Below are 23,928 nucleotides of genomic sequence, written 5' to 3' on the forward strand. Positions count from 1 at the left end.
CACATGGATGCAGGCAGCACAAACTATGCCCTTTTATTAACTCATTGCTCTTGCAAGAGCACGAAACATCAACACCGAGGTTACTCATTTTGCCCAAATATTTTAGGCATGTTTACCTCATTTAGATTGCATGATTGCATGGATATTTTAGGTGGATTTCTGTTTTTGCTTTGTTTTGGTTTTTGCGGCATAGTCTTAATTTTTTTTGTATATTTTATTTATTTACAATATTTATATACCGCTCCCCATTCAAGAATTTCGGAGCAGTGGACAAATAGAATAAAAGAATAAAAACATATTAAAATTACATTTTTAAAAGGAACCACAGTTGGTCATTAAGGGAATGTCAAGTAAACATGGCAAGTATTCAAAAGTAACAAGATACCTCACAAATCAAACACCTCTGTGTGTTGGTCTTTATACCATTTAACAACACGATCGTTTTGTTGGAGACTATGAATTAACTTTGAATAAGTGCTTTGGGGATCACAGTCGTGTAGTCTCTATAAATGTCATATTTGGGTGGGACATGGAATGGACTTTCCCTCTCCCTACAGCCCTCTGATGCCCCTAATCTTCTCTGGAGGGCTGGGGCGTGGACCAAGGGTGTGTGTGATGTAGAGGGGATGAGTAGAGACAGGGAAGTCCCATTGTACCAGTGGAAGTCCTTTTGTGAGTGCATTGCATCTAACTATCTTTATCTACATTACATAAATGCGAGTGTGGTGCTTACATCACACCCCATTACTACTCTAATGAATACTCTGTTGGATGCAGTTGCCTTATTATCTAATTCTGTGTCTAAGAGTCTAACTCTGTGTCTACATTCATTTGTGATTTGTTGACTTACTAATTAAGAAACAATAAACAAGAGGGCAAAAAAATGTCCTTGTCCAAGAGAAAGACACAAGCAGGAAAAATGCTGAAATAAGTTTGTTGGATTCCTCACTGTAGTGAGCCATACATTACTCATTGCTAAATCTTTAACCTTGTAGTAAGCACTCACAAATTAGACACCTGGGACTGCACAGCCTTATATACCTTATCAGTGTAAAACTTCCATTGATGAAAACTTGTGGTGTCAGGTTGCAGTTGATGAAAGGGTGAGCAGACTGATTTTGTTAGTCTTTATTCTTGTATCACAAAAGAAGAAAACTTCCATCTATAGCACTTTCAGAGAGTCATTGTGAAATGCCCAGTATGCACCTTTTCATTTGAACACACTTAATGTGTGTAGATCTCTGTGCTTCTATTACTGACACTCCTACATTCTTGCTTTTTCAATGGCCATGGATCTATATAGAATATTTAGGGTATTGTAAAGACAGGGCTGTAATTTACCAGAGGTTGCTGTTTATGGAGGATAAACAGCAATTAGATAATAACTGAGTGCCAGTTTAAGTGGAATGGGCAAATTGTGAATGCAATGCAAAGATATCCCTTAAGCTGGTTGCTGTGTTCTGTTCTCTGGCTGCTAGCAATAAGTGTACTGCAATTAATTATGATACATTTAGGACACACTCCTATGCATGTTTAGAAAGAAAAAAAGTCTTACAACTCCCAGCATGGCTGGAACTACTTCGATGGAGTTGTCACTTGGCAGGGTCTTCTAATCACAACAACTGCTTGGATCTGAGAGAATTGGTAGATAGGTAACGATAGCGAGACTTTACCTGTGATCCTTTTGGCAGATCTACCTTAGTTGCAAATATTCCTCCTTGTGAATTTGACATCGGTGGGAAAATAGCTATGAATTCTGCAAGCTGCCCTCCTGCACACAAAAGGCTAATTTATTTGTTTTGCTGGTATGAGGTTACCTTGTTACTGATACACTAAAGCTCCACTGTACTAAGCCATTTTGAGCACCACTGGGATGTCACTGAGAGCATTCTGTTAATCATTGCAGTAAAATTAAACCTTAATACCTTTTATTGAGACGAGATAAAAGTAATGACATAGGAACTGTAAGCTGATAGTTTTAATCTTATCATTAAGATACTGGGCCCAAATCAGAGGTGACAAGAGAGGCAAGTAGTGTAAGGGCGTCAGAGCATTTTAAACAGTAGTTTCACTTTGAAAACCACTTTCTAAAAACAGTATTCCAGGTGTGTCTGCTACTAATTTCCATATCAGATACACTCCATAAACAAATAAACCCTGTGCCTGTTCACGGACACCCTTGTGTAGCTGCAAAGAGATTAAAACCGCAGCTTGGATTTCTGCCCAGTCGTTGGGCACTATCAGACCCTGTGAATCAGTTTTCCTCAAGTAGGAGAACCCTTTTGATGGAGAGCAGAGTGAATTCATCCTGCACTGTTAAAACTCTGTACTAGATTGTGGCATCTGAAATGGATTCAGCAATCCAGTTTGGACTTGCACAGGGAGCTTTAGCATTTCTGGGCTTCTCAGAGCATGCTCCAATTACCTGCAGGCACTATAATTGACTGTAATTTATTTTCAGCTACAAAATTCTCAAAATGAAATTCTCTTTCTGTGTTGTGGCTTCCTGGCATGGGATGCTGGATTTACTATGTTCTGGGGGCATTGCAGGCCTAGACCCCACTGGAAACATTGGGTCCAATCCAGAAATGTATCTTCACCATTCAGAAGCGATGGTTCCAGCCCAGATTTTGATTGGGCAGGAACAGTGCACCATCCTTGTTCATACGTCGCAGTCAGTTGAGAGTTGGTGGTTTTTGAGGGCATTGTAAGTTTCTCCATACTTGATTCACAGACTCTGGAGTCAGACCATTCTCTCAGTGCAGTTACATTGCTGTAACTGAGGCGTAAGACTAAAGCAACATCATTCACAATTCCTGCCAGCCAGAAGACTTTTCTCAGGAGAAAAAGTTACTATCATTCTGGACTCTGGTAGACCAAAAGACTGAGTGGGAAACTGATTACCATTAGCTAAAAATAGAGTTGTACTTTGTTTCTTCTATCATATTTTTTTAATCATTTTATAATACTGCCCATCTTTGAATGACTTCATGGCACATCTTGTATGGATTAAAAATTGTGATTTAGGGCTGATTTTCCTCCAAGGGAATCTGCCAATAGATTTTTGCCTTGGTTCAGGCATCACCTACGCCACACTAACGCCACATCAGACCATAAGAAGAGCTCTGTTGGATCAGATCAAAGACGTATCTGGTCCAATATTCTGTTCCTACAGTGGCCAGCCAGATGCCTATGAGAAGCTCACAACCAGCAACTGCTTCTGCCCCCTAGCAACTGGTATTGAGAGGCATACTGCCTCTGATACTGAAGGTAATATAGAGCTATCATGAGTAGTAGTCACTGATAGCCTTGTTCATAATTTTGTCTAATCCCCTTTTAAAGCTGACCAACTTGATGGCCATCCTATGGTATCACATCCTATGGCAATAAATTCTGTAATTTAACCATGTGCTTTAATGTGCTTCCAGGACTACTTGGTGCCACCAGATTTTTAAGTGCCCCTTCTCATTACCTTTGTACACGTTACTGCAGATCAACTTCTTTCCATTCCATGAAAGGCAGAGTTCCAAGTACCAGGCCAGGCTTTAATCTCAAGCCATGCTATGACATTTCTTGTATGAGCATTGCGTTTTAAGACTATGCTGTCATGGAGAAGAGCTGCCACATCGTCTAGGGCTTCTGAGATCATCTTCACAGTACAGGAAGGAGTCATGCTGCGGAAGCTCTCATGCTGCACAGAAGGGGACTTCAGTTGGTTTTACCCCAAACCAAGGTGTTATGCATTTTTACCTTTTTGCTGTATGGTCTCCAACATCCAACTACCAGAAATTTGGTGGAATAGTAGCGGCAGCAAAAAAAGAAGAAAGTCAATTTGCTGCCAAAATTTGGTGGCAAGCCATACACTCAAAAGGGCCATACTTAGGGCCTTGCTAGACCTACCTGCAAATCCGTGTGGGAGGAGGGGCCAGCCCACGTTAGAAGTAGCACGGGCTGTTGCTGCTTTCCACACGTCAGACATGACGGGGTGCATGGAAGCCCTGTCATGTCCGCCATTTTAGTTTAGTTTTAAAGGGGACGGATGCGCAGGAGTGCACCACCGATTAAGGTAAGGGTGTTTGGGTGGTGTTTTTTTTAAAAAAGGGTTCCCCGCTCCCCCTCTGGCTCCGATTTCTGTCCCCCCGGCTCCGATCTTTCCCCCCAACTCCCCCCAGCTCCGATCTTCCCCCCCCGCGATCACCGATTCCCCCCGCGATCACCGATTCCCCCCACGATTCCTCCCTGCCCCTGATTTCCCCACCCTGGCCGTGATCTCCCCACTCCCCCATCTTCCCAACCTGCCCCGATGGGTCCAGCGCTCCTGTAGAGTAATGCACCCCTTCCGCCGCTTTTCCCGGCTACTCAGGAGTAATTACGGTAGCCGGGAATAGCAGCGGACTACACGCCCGCGGAGACTGCAGGAAATACCGGGCTGGAAGCGGTGCCGGTTATCCCGGGCCAAGGGAGGGTTACCCCTGCTTGAGCCTGGGATCCCCTGTGCGTCATCTGGATGCACAGGGGCGAGCCTAGGTCTTGCACCGGGCTAACCCACCGTCTAGCAAGGCCCTTAGTCTCAGTAGTGTTTCGCTGCTGAAATGCTGATTGTTTTGCTGCCAATGGAGGTTCCACTGCCAAATTTCAGTGGCGCAGGCAGTGATAGCTTCACTCAAGGCCGCAGGGGGCTGCATGTGGGCTGTGTGTTGCTCCATCGCCTTAAACCAAAGGAGGGCTTTGAATTTGATCAGATCAGCAGCACTGGGTGATGAAAAGGCTGTTGCTCCTTTCCACACGTCAGACGCAATGGGCTACATGGAAGCCCTGACACGTCCGCCATTTTAGTTTAGTTTTAAAGGGGACGGATGCGCAGGAAATACCAATCTGGTTTAAATTGGCAGCAAACTGACTTTCTTCTTCTCCTAGAGAGGTTTGCCTGGTGAAGACCTTTTCTCTCTCTCTCTCAGTATTTTAGCATTTTACCATCCTATTGTTCTAGCTCTGCTGTTTTAAGTTTGTATTTTAATTCTCTGCATTGCTGCTCAGTTTTATTCTGGTTGTACATTTATATTGTAGTTTTCTATTCTGGTTTTAAGCTTCCGTATTTTATATTTTACACTGTACCTTATAGTTTTACTTTTCTATGAGAAAAAAAATGCCAAGAGGCATACAACTGCATGTAATGATTTGCCTATCAAGAATGTAACATAACTGAATATAGTTTATCAACAGTTTTAAATTTTAAACAAGTCTAAAGGTCCAAATCAGGTCAAAGTAAAATTGTCGTTCTTCATAAACAGCTACATTCAGGATATTGTGTCTAACTGACAAAATTATTTCCACAAGCAACGTTGTGTCCAACAGAAAAAGTTATTACAACAAACTACGTTGTTTAATTTATAAGTCTGCCAGACAAAATTGTTATAACAGGCTACATTGATATCATGAACAGTTACATTCAATAGATTACTGCAACAAGCTACGTTGTTTAATTTGTAAGTTTGCCAGATGAAGTTGTTACAACAAACTGCGTTGTTTTGTTTACAGGAATCAGTATATGCCATGTTTTGTCCTAGTTATAAACTTCATCAGATGAACAGTCTCTAATGAAATAAATAAATAAATAATTGGCAATGCATGGAGACTGCTGGTGGGATTGTATTGTTTTCAGTTACTCTTATCATCCCACAATTTTTTTTTTTTAGTTTTTGTTTTTAAAGAATTAATCGCAGCACTGTTTCCATTCAGGACTAAGGAGATCATGTTGGCAGTGCTACGATTAATACATTTTCCCCCAGATAATTTCTCAGCTTCTTTTTGTTTGTTTGTGAAAAAGGCCCATAATTTTCAAATCAGCAGATTCACACTCTACTTGATAATTTACTTGGCACTACTGAAAGTGAATTATGATTTATATACAGATAAGATTTGCTGGGTTCATTAATAATCTTGTAAATGTCAGAATAAATTCTAAGGTTACAGGCCTATGCATTCTTACCTGGGAGTAGGTCCTGTTTAATATGTTTGTACGTTTGTGCTATCAACCAGGAAAAATGGAAAAGTCCAAGGAATTCACCTGTTAGAGCTTGTGGTCATGACTGGAGATGGGTTGGGGGTGGAGGGGGGGAGATAAGAAATGCAAAAGCTGCCAGAATGTGTTCTACTTGTAAACCTAGATATCACCCAAAGGAGAAATATTTAATCTCTTCCTTTTAACCTATTCTTTCCCACCCTGTTGACTTTGATGTGTAGCATGAGTGTGAAATTTCAGATAGGCAAATGCGCAGCTAGGACAGGCCTTCCCTTGAGTACCTTCACCTGTGTTGCTTTATACACTCCTTAATGTGAAATGCCTGTAAACTGAGGGGGTGCAAGCTTCTTGCTCTCCCACCCATAGGAAAGGAGAACAAGGAGCATATTTATTGTGACTTCCTGCAAGATTTTCATCTCATATGAGATAACTGCCTCCGCAGTACTTCTTTTTATGTAAGGATCTGAAAAAGTATATTCCATTAACTTCACGGCATCTAATTGGCTTACTGATGGTGCATATTCAGGTTGGTTGGCAAGGGAACAAACAAACGTAAGGCAAGGAATGAAAATCCAGGTGTGGCCAACAGGCGGTTTGCATAAACAAGCAGCACTTATCTTCCTTCCTCAACCCTCGTGTCTTCTGGATGTTTTGCATTTCAATTCCCATCAGCCCCAGCCAGCATAGCCAAAAGGGAGGAATGCTGGAGATGAAGTACAAAATGGCTGGAGAGCAAGGGGTTGGGGAAGGCTGCTCTACATTATCATACAAACACATGGAGTGACTTTCATGCAAACTAAATGCTTATGTGAGCCATTTATCATTTGGCCCATTTCCAAGCTGCCATGATCACAAACAAATAAATAAAAAAATGGCTATGCCTGTCCCCACATAGATCTGCTTCATTGTGTACCAGAGCACCCAAATGTCTTGAGAAAAGGATTGCCACTTGTTTGTATGAAGTAGTCTTTCTTATTGTAATAACAAAGGTAGATCCAGTCATCTCAAAGCAATTGGGCAGCCCCCCCACCCCGCTCCCATGGTGCCTGTACCCCATGAGGAGGTGGGAATAAGAAGAACAACAACAACGCTTCGTTCTTGCCTGCTGATTTCAAATGTTCAAGGCACTTCACAGTCATTAGCTTCCTGTAATATGTTTAGCCCAATTTTATTACCCGAGCTATACACACCTGCTTTTCCATGTAGAAGGTTCCAGTTTCAAACTCTGGCATCTCCAGGTAGGGTAGTCAAAGGCCCTTGTCAGAAACCCTGCAGAGCTGCTGTCAGTCAGTATAAACAACACTAAAGTAGATGAACCCATGACCAGACTTGATATCAGACAACTCCCTGAGCTCTTTGCTCTGCATAAATATCTTGACACTTAATTGTAGGATCTATGCATTAAGCTTGCAAAGTAGCCATAACAAGGCTTCTGGTTATCTACCCTATTCTGAATATAGGGGATAGAAAGGTGTGAAAAAGATGGTACATATGGAATATATGGATATACCATTGATACAAGCTTGATTTTGTTTTAATCATTATTTATTCAATTTTTAATTTTGTTTCTCTACGTGGTTATAAAAGCTAAGTTAGAAAGCACATGCTCTAATCCAAGAGTATAGTGGTCCTTGCTTGATGATCTTCTTAGTGACATCAACCAATGACAGCTCCAAAAAACAAACAAAACCCAACAACAACAACAACAACAACAATAATGGATGGCTTTTGTGCAAAATTTAATAACTTTGCTGGTGCCACAAAATAAGAAATGTAATACAAGTGAGACAATACTATTTTTTTGACTACCAAACAGTTTCCTTTTGCAAATCTATACCATGCTGTAGTTAATTCATTAACCATAGACTATATACAATACTAAATTAGAGGCCCTGCCTGGTTAACCACTTTTTAAAAATTGGTGTTAAAGAGGCAGGTGGTTATAGGGAATATTACTAACGTCAGCAATTCAGTTTGCAAAATCTTGTTTGCAAAAACTGCCTTTTACTTGTTTTACTATAATGATACTATCATTAATAATACTTTTCTTGGGTTGAATCCAAAGCTTTTCTTCCTCCAACGGAAATAGCATTCCTTCAATGTAAGGAATCCTTCTGTCAGAGGAAGGGAGCTTTTGGATCCAAACCATTGTTTATAGTGACATTTACTGTTAATTTAAAAAGTTTGGTTGAAAACAAGTACTTCTTACAGCTCTTTATCCAAAGGTATAAATTCAGCAGTCTCCTGAATATGTTTAAGCATTGTGGTTTGCCAGTGTTGGGACAACCCCCCCCCCCCGTAACTTCACACAACAGAAATAAAGATCTTTTGGCACGAACAGATTTTTAAAATTATTTTGTGGACTACACTTTATCAGATGCATGAAGTGTTATCCTGTATTATGTCTGTCTGTCTGTCTGTCTGTCTGTCTGTCTCTCTCTCTCTCCCTGTGTGTGTGTGTGTGTGTGTTTGTGTTTGTGTCTGTGTGTAAGTGTGATAACATAAACATAAATATATACAGTTGATCGGGGGGATTATAAATAGTGAGGTTAGAGAGACATGAAATGCAGAATGAACAAACAGTACAATAACATTATTAACAGTGGCCGTTCACAAAACAGTTTGAACACTATGGCCTTCAATAGTTTCACCACATCATTTGCCAATCAAATGAATTTTATGATCCTTTAAGACCTTTAGGGAGCAATAGTCCATCCCCGCCCCCCGCTTCCTGGACATCAGGTCGGAGTAATGGCCCTAATCTCATAGCCAGGAAACGGTGCTCCCTTTCGCCTCGTACCTCTCTGCGCTCACAAAATGGAGCATAGAGACAGGTAAGGAGGGCATTCCTGGGGTTGGGGGCGGGGGGGAGGAGGCTTACACCTTTTCCTATCACTGTCACAGCTGCCTCCTTCCCTTCCCCTCTCTGAAGCCTCCGCTAGACAGGCAAAATCGCCTATCTAAGCAAAATGCAGAGAGGGAGGCATAAGAATTACATACGTTAGGGTGCAATCCTATGTATGTTTTGAAAGAAAAAAGTCTTACCATTTGAATGCCGGGAGTTAGATTTTTTTATTCTGTCTAAACATGCATAGTATTGCACTAGTGCAGTACTTCTCCTCTACTTAGATCATACCCTTTGTTAGATAAAACAAACAAAAAACACCTGACTAAAAAATCAACACTTACATGCATCTTTGTCAATATTTGATATATTTTTTTTAAAAAAGCTAGAAATTATATTTATCCTCAGACTTTCAATTATCTGTTGTGTAGAAAAGGTGATGGAACAAAAATAAGGAGAAAATCGAACCCACCACTTTATGTTGGAAAACGTTGCCATTTGGCAAAGACGGTATTGTTTTAGAAGTATACCATACCTATGCAGAAACAAGAAATGCTGTGAATAGGGAGGAACATGGAATAAAACATGTCCGCTTTTTTTCTTATCTATTGGTATTAAACTGTACTGTTCTCCAAAATGTCTATAGTTGTAATGAGGTATTAATGTTGGTGCATCCAAAATATCAAAGGGTAAAGATGACGGATGCAACTCATCAAATGAATGGCCCTCTCTGAAATGTCATGGGTAATCAAGTATGGAGTTGTTAATGGATATGATTTGCATGCTAGTATTTTGATTGATGTACAGCTTAGACAGGGATTGATAGTTTTTATGGGGATCATTATATAAAGCTTTCAGAGGTGTATCTGTGAATTGTCTCAAATTAATATTCAGAGTAGCTCTGATGCTGTTCATTTGGAAGTCAATCGCACTGCTTACTGCTCAAAGGAAAAGGTAGAACAAGATGGACCCGTTCATGGTTCTGAATCAGCATTAATAAGATCTGCCAGGGTACAAGAAATCAGGCTACTAATTTATACAAGAAATGTCACCCAATTTACTACATACCTACTCATCCCAGATCTCAAGCGGCCAAATTTCTCTTATTAACTCCAGTGTTGCTTCCACCTACCTTTCTTGTTACCTGCTATACCATTTTTTCACATGGTCCGAAACCATATGCAATTAATGCAGAGGTGGTTTTCTCTGATTCTTAGCATTGCCACAGATGTTCCTAGCCATAGAATCATAGAATAGTAGAGTTGGAAGGGGCATATAAGGCCATCGAGTCCAACCCCCCCGAATCCACCCTAAAGCATACCTGACAGTTGGTTGTCCAGCTGCCTCTTGAATACCTCTAGGGTGGGAGAGCCCACAACCTCCCTAGGTAACTGGTTCCATTATTGTACAGCTTTAACAGTCAGGAAGTTTTTCCTGATGTCCAGCCGAAATCTGGCTTCCCGTAACTTGAGCCCATTATTCCGTGTCCTGCACTCTGGGATGATTGAGAAGAGATCCTGGCCCTCCTCTGTGTGACAACCTTTCAAGTATTTGAAGAGTGCTATCATGTCTCCCCTCAATCTTCTCTTCTCCAGGCTAAACATGCCCATACAGTGTAGCACATTTCTGTTGCACATGGTCTTTCTTAGGAATATAGGGCACTGCCTTATACTGAGCCAGACCATTGATCCATGTAGCCCAGTATTGCCGATGCTGACTGGCAGCAGCTTTCCATGATTTCAAGCAGGATTATTTCATAACCCTACATGGAGCTGCCAGGGAACTGAACCGGGGACTTTTGAAATGCAAAGCATGTGCTCTGCTACTGATCTGTGGCTCCTCCTGCCCCCTTTCTTGCCTCTTCTCTCTCCAGGTTTTAGAGACCTGCTGGCCCTTTGAAACCTGGTGCAGGAGAGACAGCAAGGACACATGTGCAGCCTCAGTGCACTTCTGCAATTCTCTGGTTAGAGACAGCAACAGAAGCAGAGGTTGCAGAAAGAAAGTGACTACAGTGTAAGTGAAGAGGTGCAGATAACAGGGAAGGTGCTGACCAAGATAGGACCTAGGCAAACAGAGCCAAGTGGGTAGGCAAACATTCCCGTTGAAGTTGTTGATAAGTCAGCACAAAGTTTCTGTTATGGCAATAACAACTTATCGTAACTCAGCATTGACAGATTAGATACCAGTTCCCAAATCAGGGGAAGAATGTCCAATTTTTGAGCCCTCAATATATATATTATATAGTACTGCTCTATAATCAATCCTTGCTTTCCAACTGCTGTTGCATATACTTAAAACAGCACTGTGGGCAGCAGTGGAAGGAAATGTTGGCCAGTCCTTTTTCAAACTAGTCCAACTACTACTGTGCACTATCACAGCCTTCATCTAACTTTGGGAGTTTAATTACCCTTTCACTGAGCTGTTAACATTTAAGAGATGAGAGATAATCCCAGCAGACTGGACTATGCTTACAGATGCAGATCTCTGTTCCTGTCAATGCTCCTGCCCACCCCACCCCCACCCCCACCCCCACCCTGATTGGGGGAGGAAGCTTGTAAGCAGGCCTCCTGACAATGGGATTAGGGTTTGTTTATGTGAGGATTCAGGCAATTAGTAAGCTTTAAGAGGAGGAGATTGTAAAGTCTTGCTCAGTGGGCTGGCTTGTAATCCCTGCTGAGTCTGATGTGATAGAAAAAGAACAAACTTATTCTGTACATACACCCACCTGCAGCTGGACCCTCTTTGTATGTCAACATGAATTTAGCCAGACAGAAGCTGGGACTGATTCACACATCTCTTAAATTTTTTTGTACACTTGGTGACTGGCTACTCAATGTGTGAACTGGCTTCCACTGGCTAACTCCATGTTATGCACAAATCCATGTGTCAGGGCTCCCAGGCAGTTTTTATTTTTAGGAAAATAAAAATATTTTCCTAAATATTTGGGGACAGAGGGTGTTTCAGAATGGATACACAATGAGATCGGTGGGGTGCATAAGCCTTTTCCTGCCTGCTGTTTCCCTGCTCCAAATTGCTTCACCCCCAGCTATTTTTTCACCTTGGCGTTTCAGCTGTGATCTGGTTGAAATCCTATAAAGCGGGGGAAGCAACTGGAGGTAGCAATTTAGAGGGGAAGAGATGGGGAGCTGTTTATTTATTTGGTTTAAGTAATTTGTATCCTATCTTTCCAATTTAAACTGAATTAAAGGAGGGTTACGTTAAACACTTTAAAATCAGAAAAAGAAGTAACAGCAATAACAATAGAAAACTCTAGAACAAACAATAAGGGGTCATACATTAAGCAGCGACATAAATACACTAAAACTTAACTAAATTCAACTGGGTAAGCTTATCCTGGGACCTAAAAGATAATGGCCCTGTTCAGACAACACTCTAAGCCACGGTGGTTATGTATTTTGAGCTAAACATTATGGCTTAGCATGCCATGTGAACCATGACTTAGCATGTCGTGTGGACCATTCCTAACCATGGTGGCTACATAATCACAGTTTAAACATACTCACTAACCATTTGCTGCAAAAGAGTTAGCAGCACTAACCATGATTTAGCATGTTGTCTGAACAGGCCCAATAATGGTGAAATTTCCTTAGGGAGGTGAAACCTCCTTGGGGAGTGTATTATAGAGTTCAGATTCTCCCCTTGGTAACCATACATCTAACCTCTGAAGTCTGGCGCATCATTGGGGCCTCAGAAGAGGATTTTAATTTACAGGCAGGTGTGTATGGGGGCAGGTGGTCCTTTAGGTACCCTGTTTCCAGTTTTCTTAGGTTATGCATGCCCTCCTTTGCTACTTCTTCTTTCTTAGTCACCCTATTTCAAAGCTGCTTTTCATACGCACATTTTTTATTTTATTTTAAATGGCATTGGGACTCCTATACATTCATGTGTATTGATGTGACATAAAAAAATTTGGAAGTTCTACCTGTAATACTATATGTATGTTCCATTCACAAGTTCAAGTTATTATTCAATGTTGCGGTCAGCAAGGATAAACACACCTGTGTGAACAAGCCCATAGCTTTTCCACGTTACAGGAAAAATTTCACTGATCTGGGTTTTAAAGGTGCCAATTTAACCATGTCATCATAGATTGCCCTTAGTTGCTTGAATAAAGGGTGAAATGATTCGCTGATTTTAAAAAAATGGCTAGCTCCCTGAAATTTACTAGCTGACTCATTTCCTGAATCTTAACAGCTTTCTGCAAAAGCAATTAAATTCCCCAAGTCAGATGAAGCCTATAATAAGCATAGCAGCAGCTTGAGCAGTTTGAAATGGGAAAGCTAGTTCAGATATTATTGTTCGCTCAGCATCACTTGCTGCTGACACCAGTATTAAACGTTATTCAATTGAAAAAAAATCAAGTGTAAGTTGGAGCAATCTTTGCAAAGTCAATGGACCTGAAGTGGGTGCCAAGTGTACCTACTGTAACCTCCAGCATTCTGAAACTGTGAAGCAGTTCTCTTACATATTATGGCTATTTTTCTTTGTTATGGGGCATTTTGGTGAGGTATTATTTTTATTTTTATTTTTAAAAAAACCCTTCTAGTTTTTTCAACTATTTTATTTGTAACTATGAAAACTAAAACTTATGACTTCCTCTTTTGACGTTGTGGTAGCATATGAGCACTCAGAATGGAGCATATGAATGGCTATTCCAGTGTAATGCTACCAAGCATGGCATTCTGTTGAGGCTGCTATATAGTGTTTTGATAGCAAGGAACAGCAATGGAATTTTGGTTCCTTTTTCATTCTTAAGGCTGTTCTAACTGGTTATGTTTACCTTTGCAGTGTCTCCCACTTTAGTCCTAAAATAAGCCTGATTAATTGCAACTTGCTGTTCATTCAATGTCCTTCTGTTCCTTTCCACAGCTTTTTTTTAAAAAAATATTTATTGCATTTATATCCCACCATTTTTTCTCCAAGGAACCCCAAGGTGGTGTACATAATCCTCCTCTCCATTTCATCTTCACCACAACAATCCTGTGAGATTGATTAGTCTGTGACTGACCCAAAGTCACCCAGTAAGCTTCCATGGCCAAGTGAGGATTAGAACCTAGATCTCCCAGATCTCAGTCCAATGCTCTAACCACTACACCACACTGGTTCTTAGATCATTTGCATTACGATGATTTAATGATATTTAGGCTGCAATCTTATACTCACTTACCTGGAAGTAAGTTCCATTAAACACAATAGTACATACCTTTGAGTAGACACATTTAAGCTGGCACTGTTAGGAAGCTATTCATAAGAGCATGGCACTTTATATTTATGACTTTATGGCCATAATGCCTGGTGCCCATATTGTCATCTTTGGGGGCGCCAGCTTAAGTCTTTCCTCTGTTTCCAGGGATTTGACAGCATATGGCGCTTAATTTAGTTGTTTTTAAATTGTGGTATTTTATTCTTAATTGTTTTTAGCTTTTTTTAAAAAAAAAAATTTTTTTGGTATGTTTTAGTTTTGTCGTCAGTTGCCTTGAAACTTTTTTTTTTTTTAGAAAAGTCTCTGAAAATTTACTAAATAATAAAATAATAATAACTGTTGATACCTAAAACCCAAATGAAACCTACAGCCTGAATGGAAGAGAGTGGAGAGCCAAACACTTGATAGCAGCTGTTATTAAACCTTCTTGTCACTTGTACCGACATCAAGTTCTAGATCTTTAGTTTTCATTATTAAAAGACTAATATATTACCACACATTTCCCTTTATTTTATCAACTTTCTCTGTATGCAAATCTTTAGGAACCCACAAACTATGGGAGGAAACCTAAGATGGATGGTCATGAACTTTCTAGAGGTTTCAGTTAGTTATACTATCTCATATTATATAATAAGGCAGTCTTCCTCAAACTGGTACCTTCCAGATGTTTTTGACTACAATTCTATTTCTTATCCAATAAACTAATGGTCTGTAGGCAGATTACAAACAGTTAAAATGAAAATGACATAGAACAGTTAATGCTGTTTGTTTATCTTTTTATTCTAAGTTTAAGCAAAACCAAAGCAATAAAACAGGAATAAAAATAAAAATAAAAGTGTAACTACATAGTTGAAAGGCCTCTTTCAAATATTATAACATTCTAAAAAAAAAGGAAGAAGGAGTAAATTACTCATAAAAACAAACCAAATATCCAAATATAAGTCCATTCGTGGACTTTTTCAAATGTTGCTAGTGTTAGAAATATTAAAATATAAAATACAATACAAATATTCAAAAGAATAAAGTACAATATAATGCAAACCAAGAAACAGAACAGGCATAAATGAAACAGCCATAATAATCTAGAACTAGGTCTCTCAAATGCCTGGGAGAAAAAAAAAGTCTTTCCCTGGAGCTGAAAAGATAACGTAGGCGCCTGGCAAAGTTCTTTGGGGAGTTTATTCCATAACTGGAGTGCCACCACTGAGAAGGCCTTCTCTCTTGTATCTACCTGCCTAGCTTCCTTTGGCAAGGGCACCCAGAGGAGGGCATCTGAAGATGACCTGAGGGTCCAAGCAGGTACCTCCTAGTCTTAAGCAGGACCACCCCTGCCAGTAAATCGTGGCCATCCCATCCCTGCAAACCTGAGAAATCTCAGTGGATCCTATTGATTGACTGTCCTCCTACAATGCCTGTGGCCTTTAGCCAAAAGAACGTAGCCTTTCTTTTTGGCCTTACCCCCTTTGAAGCATCCCAGGTCTTGACAGCACTCTTGAAATCCAGTCATAACTTATTTCAGTGCATCCTGAACTGCCAGTTGTTTGTGAGGTGCTGTTTTAAAAGCAATGAGTGGGTGAGTGAAGAAGAAGAAATCTTTCTTTGATGTCTTGGGAAATCAAAATGAGAAGAATGCATTCCTGTTCATTAGAAAAGGCAGGATATTTCACAAATCTGATAGAATGGTTCCCTTGAATGGTAGAAACATGTGAGGGGATTCCAGGGCTTAAGGTTATGACCTGAGTTATGCCTCACAACTGTGTTCGGGCAATAGGAATATGCAATATTGGCACCTGCATTGGCAAGTAATATGAAATGTCTGTTTGGCCAAGTCTGATACAAATACTAGGTGCCTGGTCTTCTGCTGTTGCTGGGTCAACAGAGCGGTATCATTTTCGTGCTGACACCAGGGACTCTGGCTTGGAGAATACACATTCCAGGGCCAGATCTACACCTTGTAACAAATCGTTACGATCCCATCATGGTATCGCTATATCCCTCTTGCGCATTTATACATTGTAGGACACACAATGACAGTTGTGGTATTCTTGGATAATGTGGAATAAAAAGGAGAAAATCACACTACGATAGTAGTATACAGAATGTGTAATGTGCCCTAACAGTTATCAGTGCACTTCATTACCACTATAAACAAATAGTTTAGACTAAGCCCAGGTATGAATTGTGGGAGAGATGGCTCTGGTCTGGCCCTGATAGTGTGTTTACCATTTTGTATTCTGCAGAGGGCATAAACCAGCCTTACCAAACCTGGTGCCCTCCAGATGTTTTGGATTTCAACTCCCATCAACTTCTGCCAGCATGGACAATGGAAGAAAATGTTGGAAGTTAATTTTATACAGCTGCAAACTCATGTATGGCATGTAATTGGAAGTCTCCAAAGCAACCAAATCAGTGGGTTGATAACATTTTTCTTTGAAAAAGTAAGCTGTGTGTGACCTTCAAAATCACATTTCACACAGAGAAAAGGTGCAAGTTGGCATCACTGAAGCTCCATATATATTGATTTTGAATTTGAAATGAGTGGAGAGAGCATGGACTAACCAATCCATATAAAGAGCTACTAGCCTATTTTAATTTCATAGAATGATTTTGAGCAGTGGGCTTCTATCACCCAGAACAATTTGTACTTTCCCCAAACCGGTGGTCAATTAGCAAGGCTGAATCTGACTTCTTTAAGCATTTTCTCAAATTAGAATATATGTAAAGATACATGCAGTCACCAACAATAGGAGACAAGAGATATTACAGTGCCAAGATCAAAGGCAGCTGTTTTTATTTGGCAATTTGGTACATCATATTGAATTCTACAGCTTGAATGTAAGACAGGCTCAAGAGAAGATTCCTCTTCCTCCTCCTCACTTCTAAAGCTCTTTATCACCCTTGAGGCATTGTTGTGAGTAATTAGACTGGACCAGAAAAATGTTGTAATTTTTGCAAGAGATTTTATAATTCATTCTATTTAAAATATTCCCCTTTAACCTTCGTCCAATTATGTGTATACTGCCAGTGGTCTGAAAAAAGGAATTGTGTTTCAGGATTTGGGGAAGGACAGTGCAGTAAGTCCTGTGCTATTTGTCTCGGGGAGTCAAGGAGGGGGGGAAATCTCCTTTGACTTTTGGGTCAAAAGATCTAATCACAAGAAGGCTCTCCAAAAAGGGACCAAAACAGCTGTACAACAACTGAGGGGGGATGTGGGATAGAGAGTTCATCAAGAGAGGCTATCCAAACAATAGAGTTCTATAATTAACACCCAGAAATCTATTCAGAGATGGTAATAACAATAGAAAGAGAACTAAGAAGAAGCTATCTGCCTGTGTGGCAGATGTGGTTTTGTTATAATTTCAGAAAGAGAATCTATCTATTTAAAGGAGGGAGGGGGAAAAGGGATGGTGGATGGGAGAAATGAAACTTCTATCTTTTTATTTCACCAAGTGCCACTAAAATATAAATTGCAGCTATTTTCCGAGGTAGCAGGTGCTCTTGATATTGTAAACCAGTGATCATCAGTCTAAAATGCATTCAACAAGACACTAGCAAGGCATTTTTTTTGCCATTTTAAAAAATAATGCTGTTGCTATTTTTGTCTGCAGACAATTGATAGGAAGTGGGTTACTTGAGCCTGTTTCCTTAAAGAATTTATTTTTCCTCTACTGCATATGCTTCCTTGTTATTGAAGGTTCTGTATATACTGCTGGCATTTAAAATCAAAGATCTATACACTTTATATCGTTGGGGATATGAAGTCCCTTTCATGGGACAAAAACCCATCCAAAATATATGCATCATATCTGTCTATCCCCATCCCATAAAATTGCTTAGTTGTCTCCAAGTGTTGAAAAAGGAGCACTGCAGAAATGCCCTACTGCTTGATGTTCAATATTACATGGCAATTTTTCTTACAGAATTTACAAATTGTCCACATATGCAATTAGGATAGGATTCTCTAACATGCAGGGTTGATTTGATTTAAATGGTGATCTAAATCACTTCTCTGAAGGACTCTGAAGGACTTAATCACAGTTTAAATCACTAGTGAGAAAGATTTTATTTAATCATCATTTTTAGTAGAAGTACATTATTGTCTAATATAACCTTAATACATATTCAGAGGTTGTAGGTTTCATTATAAGGTAGGTACATACTAAGTAATCATTCTGAATTGTTTTCAGAGTAATTTTCATCAAAAAATTGGATGATAATTTGGACATTTTGGTATTAAAGCAGAATGAACTTGTGAAATCATTCAGGAGACGAACCAGCTCCAATTGTTCAATTAATCATGATATTTTTGTCATAATATGCCAGGTTCACCACCACCAAACAGGCTTTTAAATTGTACTAATAAGATAGTTTATTCTTCTGGTTAGTTGTTCTCTTCAAAAAGCAACAACATTAACAAAACACACACATGGATTTTTGAATGGTTAACTATTTTAGGTTTTAGATATATGTAAAATGCAGTCACATATTTAGGCAATTTCAACCATATATTCCCAATCGGGGTCTCTTTTATGGCCAGCTGCTGCCATGATAGGTATTTCCAGTGGAGGATACATGCAGCAGAAGTTTCCTCAGGACTGCATGAATATGTCCTGTTCACTTTTGATTTCACTTTCTATTCCCCTCCCTTGTATTTATATTCAGACTCCTCCTTCTTGTTCACATCTGCTCCATCTCCCCAAATTCTCTATTCATTGACTTTTTGCATCTTTGCACTTAGAGAGAGGCAAGGCCTTGAAAGATGTGTGTGTGTGAGAGAGAGAGAGCATGCACTTCTCTACACCACCTGCAGTACCGAATAGGACTGATTAGGTTATCGCTTATCTCCATAAAGTGCTGTTAATATTCATAGAATATAATTGGAATTTGTATAATTAGTATTCATGATGATATATTTGACCCGTGATCGTTTTTTATTAATTGTTTTAAGAATATTGTGAAATCTGATTTAAATTTTTAAAAATCAATTTTTTATTTTATTTTTTTAAATATTGATTTTTATCAACCCTGGTAACATGGCAAATACAGTACACCAGTATTCTTGGAACACAGTGTGCATACTGGAGCCTCATATAGTTTTGAGATCATGTCAGATGACTGCTATCAGTGCCTTACACCCACATGGGCTCCCTGTTGTTGGCTATTTCAGACAGGAGATCCAAAAGCACTATTAGTTCTATCTTTATACATACAAGAGCCAAACTGCACATTACGCTAATGTGCAGTGTGTAGCTAAGCCATCTCTCTCTCTCTCTCTCTCTCTCTCTTTATTTTCATGTGTCAACATGTGTGGCCCTAATTCAAATCTGGACCACCGCACTCTGTTTAAACACATACACACCGTTTCCCCCCTGTAATTGGCCTCAATGGATAACAATTCCCCCCTTTTTTTCTCCTGGTAGAGTGATTGGGTGGGGGGGAATGGTATGAAGGGAGATTTAATCCTTCCTTCGCAGTGTACAAAGGTCTCAATCTGAATCAGGCTCATGTGCTTAAACTATAGCGGGAAAACCACTTCATCTATGTGATTAAGGGTAACATGTAGTTTGGCTGTAAGGTAATAGGGAAGACCTGTTTACACACACGGGGATGAGTTGTCTTGATTCAAAAATCCTTTGGCAGGTTGAGTAGGAGCTGTGTGCATGTGGAGCATCTATTACACATGGGTAAACCTGAGCTGGATGATTTTGTTAAAAAGTTAGATCCTAATATCCACCTCTCAAATGCATTGGGTGATATTACTCTGCCACTCTTAACATTGATAGAAAGCATTTCCTTCAATGCTTCCTGCACACAGTTTTGACTCATGAGGAACTGCATGCGACACTAGCTTGCATACGACTGGAGCCGTTAAGTTGAAATGAATGCCATTGATTTGGAGAAACAAGTTGACTACAGTATAGCCTAGAGTTAAGTGCATTTATGTCTTTTTTTAAAAAATGACATATGATATAAAATGGTATATGATATAAAACTGATATGCTAGGACAGGTCAGGTATTCCATACATGTGTTATGCTTCTAACTTTTCCCTGATTCAGAACTTTCATTGTAAAATCTTTTAAACAATTATATTTTAGACAATGACCTTGTCATGTCCGTGTGCGATCTGGATAAAAGAAAATGCTCCCCCTTGGCCCCATTTCACTCTCTGTCTATTTCTAACAGAAAGAACTAATTAAGGCAAAGCTAAGGGAATTGAATTCAAAGTTGGTATTGCTCATGTGACCTAATCTTTTCACAATGGCATCTTTTGCCAGCCGTGTAAGAATACCATTCACACTCTCTGTCCTCTCCATAAAATCCTCCCAAGTGAAAGAAAAGAATGAAAGATTGTCTTGAGTATGCAATAAAGACTTCCAGGAAATGGGGATCTAGACAGGCTTACTGGTTTTTCTACCAATTCATTAACATTCAAAAATACTGTATAATATCTTAAGTTTGTTTTCTAGTGAATAGGCCTTGGTCAGCCATAATAGGTGTGTCAGCTGTTTTTCTGTGCCAGAAAGAAAGAAAGAAAGGAAAGGAAAGGAAAAGAACCCCTTTAAAGAGTTGGATTAGATTGTGACATAGAAGTCTGTCAAGATGTAAAGAAATGTTGAACAAATGCAGTGGATTAGCAAATAGAGTAAGGTGCCAAGAGCTGGAATGTACTGAATCTGAATACAGCAAAATGAAGAAAACTGAATTCAGTGATGCGATTTTCTACTGCTTGAGCAAAATGACTGTGTGCCTCAGAGGGAGCTTTCCTTGGATCCTGAAAAATTAATGAATTGGGTTTAATGTAGAAGAAAGCAAAAGAATGTAATGCTTGCAAGAAAAGGTGTGTGTGTGTGTGTGTGTGTGTGTGTGTGAGAGAGAGAGAGAGAGAGAGAGAGAGAGAGAGAGAACTGGAGAATAACAAATTTGGGCTCACTAAACCTTTTCTACCAAAACACTTGGATTGAAATATGGAAGGAGCAGCTCCACATTGTCTCAAGGGCATGGTCGCAGATGAGGGTTAAATATGCTTTTGCTTAAATTTATCTATATGGAAATGTGAATGGAAATCCTACATTGGCTAGGATGTATATACAGTATAATTATGACTCCATTCCATTTTCTTAATCCCTCGGTGACATTATTTACAAGAGACATACATTATGGGGAAGAAGCTGAAAAGCACTTTTTGGTGTCGTGTGTGAAAATGGCCCGGTTTCATATTCTGTTGGGTGGATCCTCTGTCTCTTAAAAGGCATCAAGCAAGTGCAACAAAGATGTTTATGGGGTAGGGTGAGGAGTTAGTGGTAGAGTGCTGGTTCCCCAGATTCTCCCTCCCCCATATGCTCTCCCTTCCAACATTCTCGACTGCTTTCTGTCATATCAGCTTAACTTGAGTATCAAGCTGCCTATAAGGAAATATCATGCTATAGACCTCAAAAACCACATACTCAAATCCAGAAAATAGATGGTTTTTCGCCTGAATAAGTGAATGCCAGAATACATACATTTAAGGGAGGATTGTGGCCTCTGGTCCTTTGGGTTTCTTTGTTTGTTTGTTTATAACATTTCTTGGCCACTTTTCTATGAAAAGAACCCAAAGCGGTGTGCAACATAAACCAATCAACAAATACAATTCAATCCAATTTAAAACACACACATATACTATCACAATAAACTGTACATATAACATAGCCAACAGCCTAGATAATTATTTTTTTTAAAATAACGGCATCAATTTCCCTTTCCCGCAGCAGAGCCATTCTTGGTTCATACAGAAAGCTTTAATGTATAAAAAGAGTTTTGTTTGCTGTCAAAAACTGGTCACTGGATGTGACCAGGGGAACTTCCCATAAGACCAAGTTCCACAATGGTTAAATCCTGTCATTCACCTTCACAGATTTTACTTTATCAATGACTTCAAGCCAGTTGCTAGAGAACAACAGCAGGAGATGTCTGTTGCGTCTTGCAGTGCTTCTGAGAATTTGAAAGGCATCTAGTTGGTCATTGTGGGAAGCAGAGGGACTTTTGGTCTTATGGCAACAGGACTTTTATGTCCCTATGTATTGGGTAAGAGATGGGGCACAGAACAAAGCTATTTCTGCAAGTCTTAAAAAAAGTCTTCCAAGGGCCTTCTTGAAGACTCATTCAACAATTCTTGAAAGAGTGCTTCCTTAACGATCCAGAAATGACACAATTTTGTAAATTGTCACTAAAATGTTGAGCGCTTGCCCAGCTATGTTGGTGTGTAAGCATTCTGAACAAGCAGGAGTTTAGACAATGAGTGTGCTTCCAACCACCAGCTATTATTTCAGATTGAAATTGTATGCATTTGAAAGTTTCCAGTGAGTAAGCAGCACTCTGGCCAACGTCACAGTGTGTGATAAATTGCAAAGTTCCCTGTGCATGCAACTTCCAGCCTGAAATACTCAGACAGTAACCAGAAGTGCACTGTTTTTGCACATAACATCTGCACTAGAAGCAATTTTGCAGGTCAGGGTGGATTTTCGACAACGTGACATAGGCTGAATCCAGTCCAACTTCAAGCATATTCGGCATTGCTATATCTACACTGTGAGTTTCAAGATAGTTAAAACTTTCCTGACTATTTTCCAGAATCTACTTCCATAGTTTGAGCAACATTTTTTAGTGATGCTTGAGGAAATAGAATCATAGAATTGTGGAGTTGGAAGGGAGCACAAGGATCATCTAGTCCAACCCTCTGCAATGTGCAGGAAAACCAATTAAACCATCCATGAAAGGTAGCTGTCCATCCGCTTCTTAACCTCCAGAGATGAAGAACCTACAACCCACGTAGGTAGACTGTTCCACTGTTGTACAGGTCTTACTGTCAGGAAGTTTTCCCTCACATTTAATTGAAATCTGTAAGTTATATTATACCCATAATTTGAGTCCTAATTTCTGTGGGAATGGAAAATAGTTCTTGACCATCTTCCCTGTAGCACCCTTTCATGTACTTGAACACTGGTGACATATCTGCCCTCAGTCTTCTTTTCTCCAGACTGAACATCCCATATTCCTTTAGCCTGTCCTCATAGGGCATGTCCTCAAGTCCCTGTGTCATCTTTGTTGCCCTCTTCTGAACCTGTTCTAACCTGTCAGTGTCCTTCTGGGTATTCAAATATGTTTACACAAACCACATCAACTGCATCAATATTACTGTAGTTCTGTTCTTAAACTTTCCACCTCAGTTTTTCTTCGGGTAATTTGTACCTTCTTAGCTGCTCATCTTATAAGGAGGCTCGTCGTTTTTATACCAGCGGCCTTTATTTGATGAGGCTGGCTGAATGATGGACTATATCCAATAGGTTTGCATTTGTGTTCAGGGACTAATTGTGTTTGATGTGGGGATGCTGAGCTTGACCCCACTGTGTCTCTTTGCCAGTGTTGCGGTTTCTGACTTTAATCAAAGCTCCAAGGCCATTTGAAGCGTAGCCAGACAGTACCTTGTAAGTTGAACCCTATCTAATTATGTGATGTGTGTAAACTCTGAAAGCGTAAATCATAGTCACAAGAGCTATATGTTTTTATAACATTCCCTGGTCTGGTGACAGCCGAAGGAAGCAAGGGCAAGATTGATCTCATAGCAATGTTTATGGACGCTGCATCACACTTCGTAAAGTTTAGATCGTTAAGGAGGTTCCATAAATGGCTTCAGTTAATAAGGGTGAAGTGACTTGTGCCTTTACAAACATGTTGCAAAAATCCATGGTTCTTACAAGTGCATCATAAAAGGGGAGGGGAATTAAATCATATAAAAAGGATGTGGAGTGAATGGAAGGAAGACTGGAAGTGAATGCATATTGGTTACGGCAGGCAA

The 23,928-nt window shown here is 39.8% G+C and overlaps 1 protein-coding gene across 2 annotated transcripts in view; it reads left to right on the forward strand.

Annotated features, from left to right (window-relative positions):
• Positions 1–23,928, forward strand: part of EPHA4 (EPH receptor A4) — a 170,171-nt gene that overhangs the window by 40,517 nt on the left and 105,726 nt on the right. The gene's annotated exons all lie outside the window — the stretch shown is intronic.

The sequence above is a fragment of the Elgaria multicarinata genome, chromosome 8 (genome assembly GCF_023053635.1).
Source record: "Elgaria multicarinata webbii isolate HBS135686 ecotype San Diego chromosome 8, rElgMul1.1.pri, whole genome shotgun sequence".
In the NCBI taxonomy this organism is placed as follows: Eukaryota; Metazoa; Chordata; class Lepidosauria; order Squamata; family Anguidae; genus Elgaria; species Elgaria multicarinata.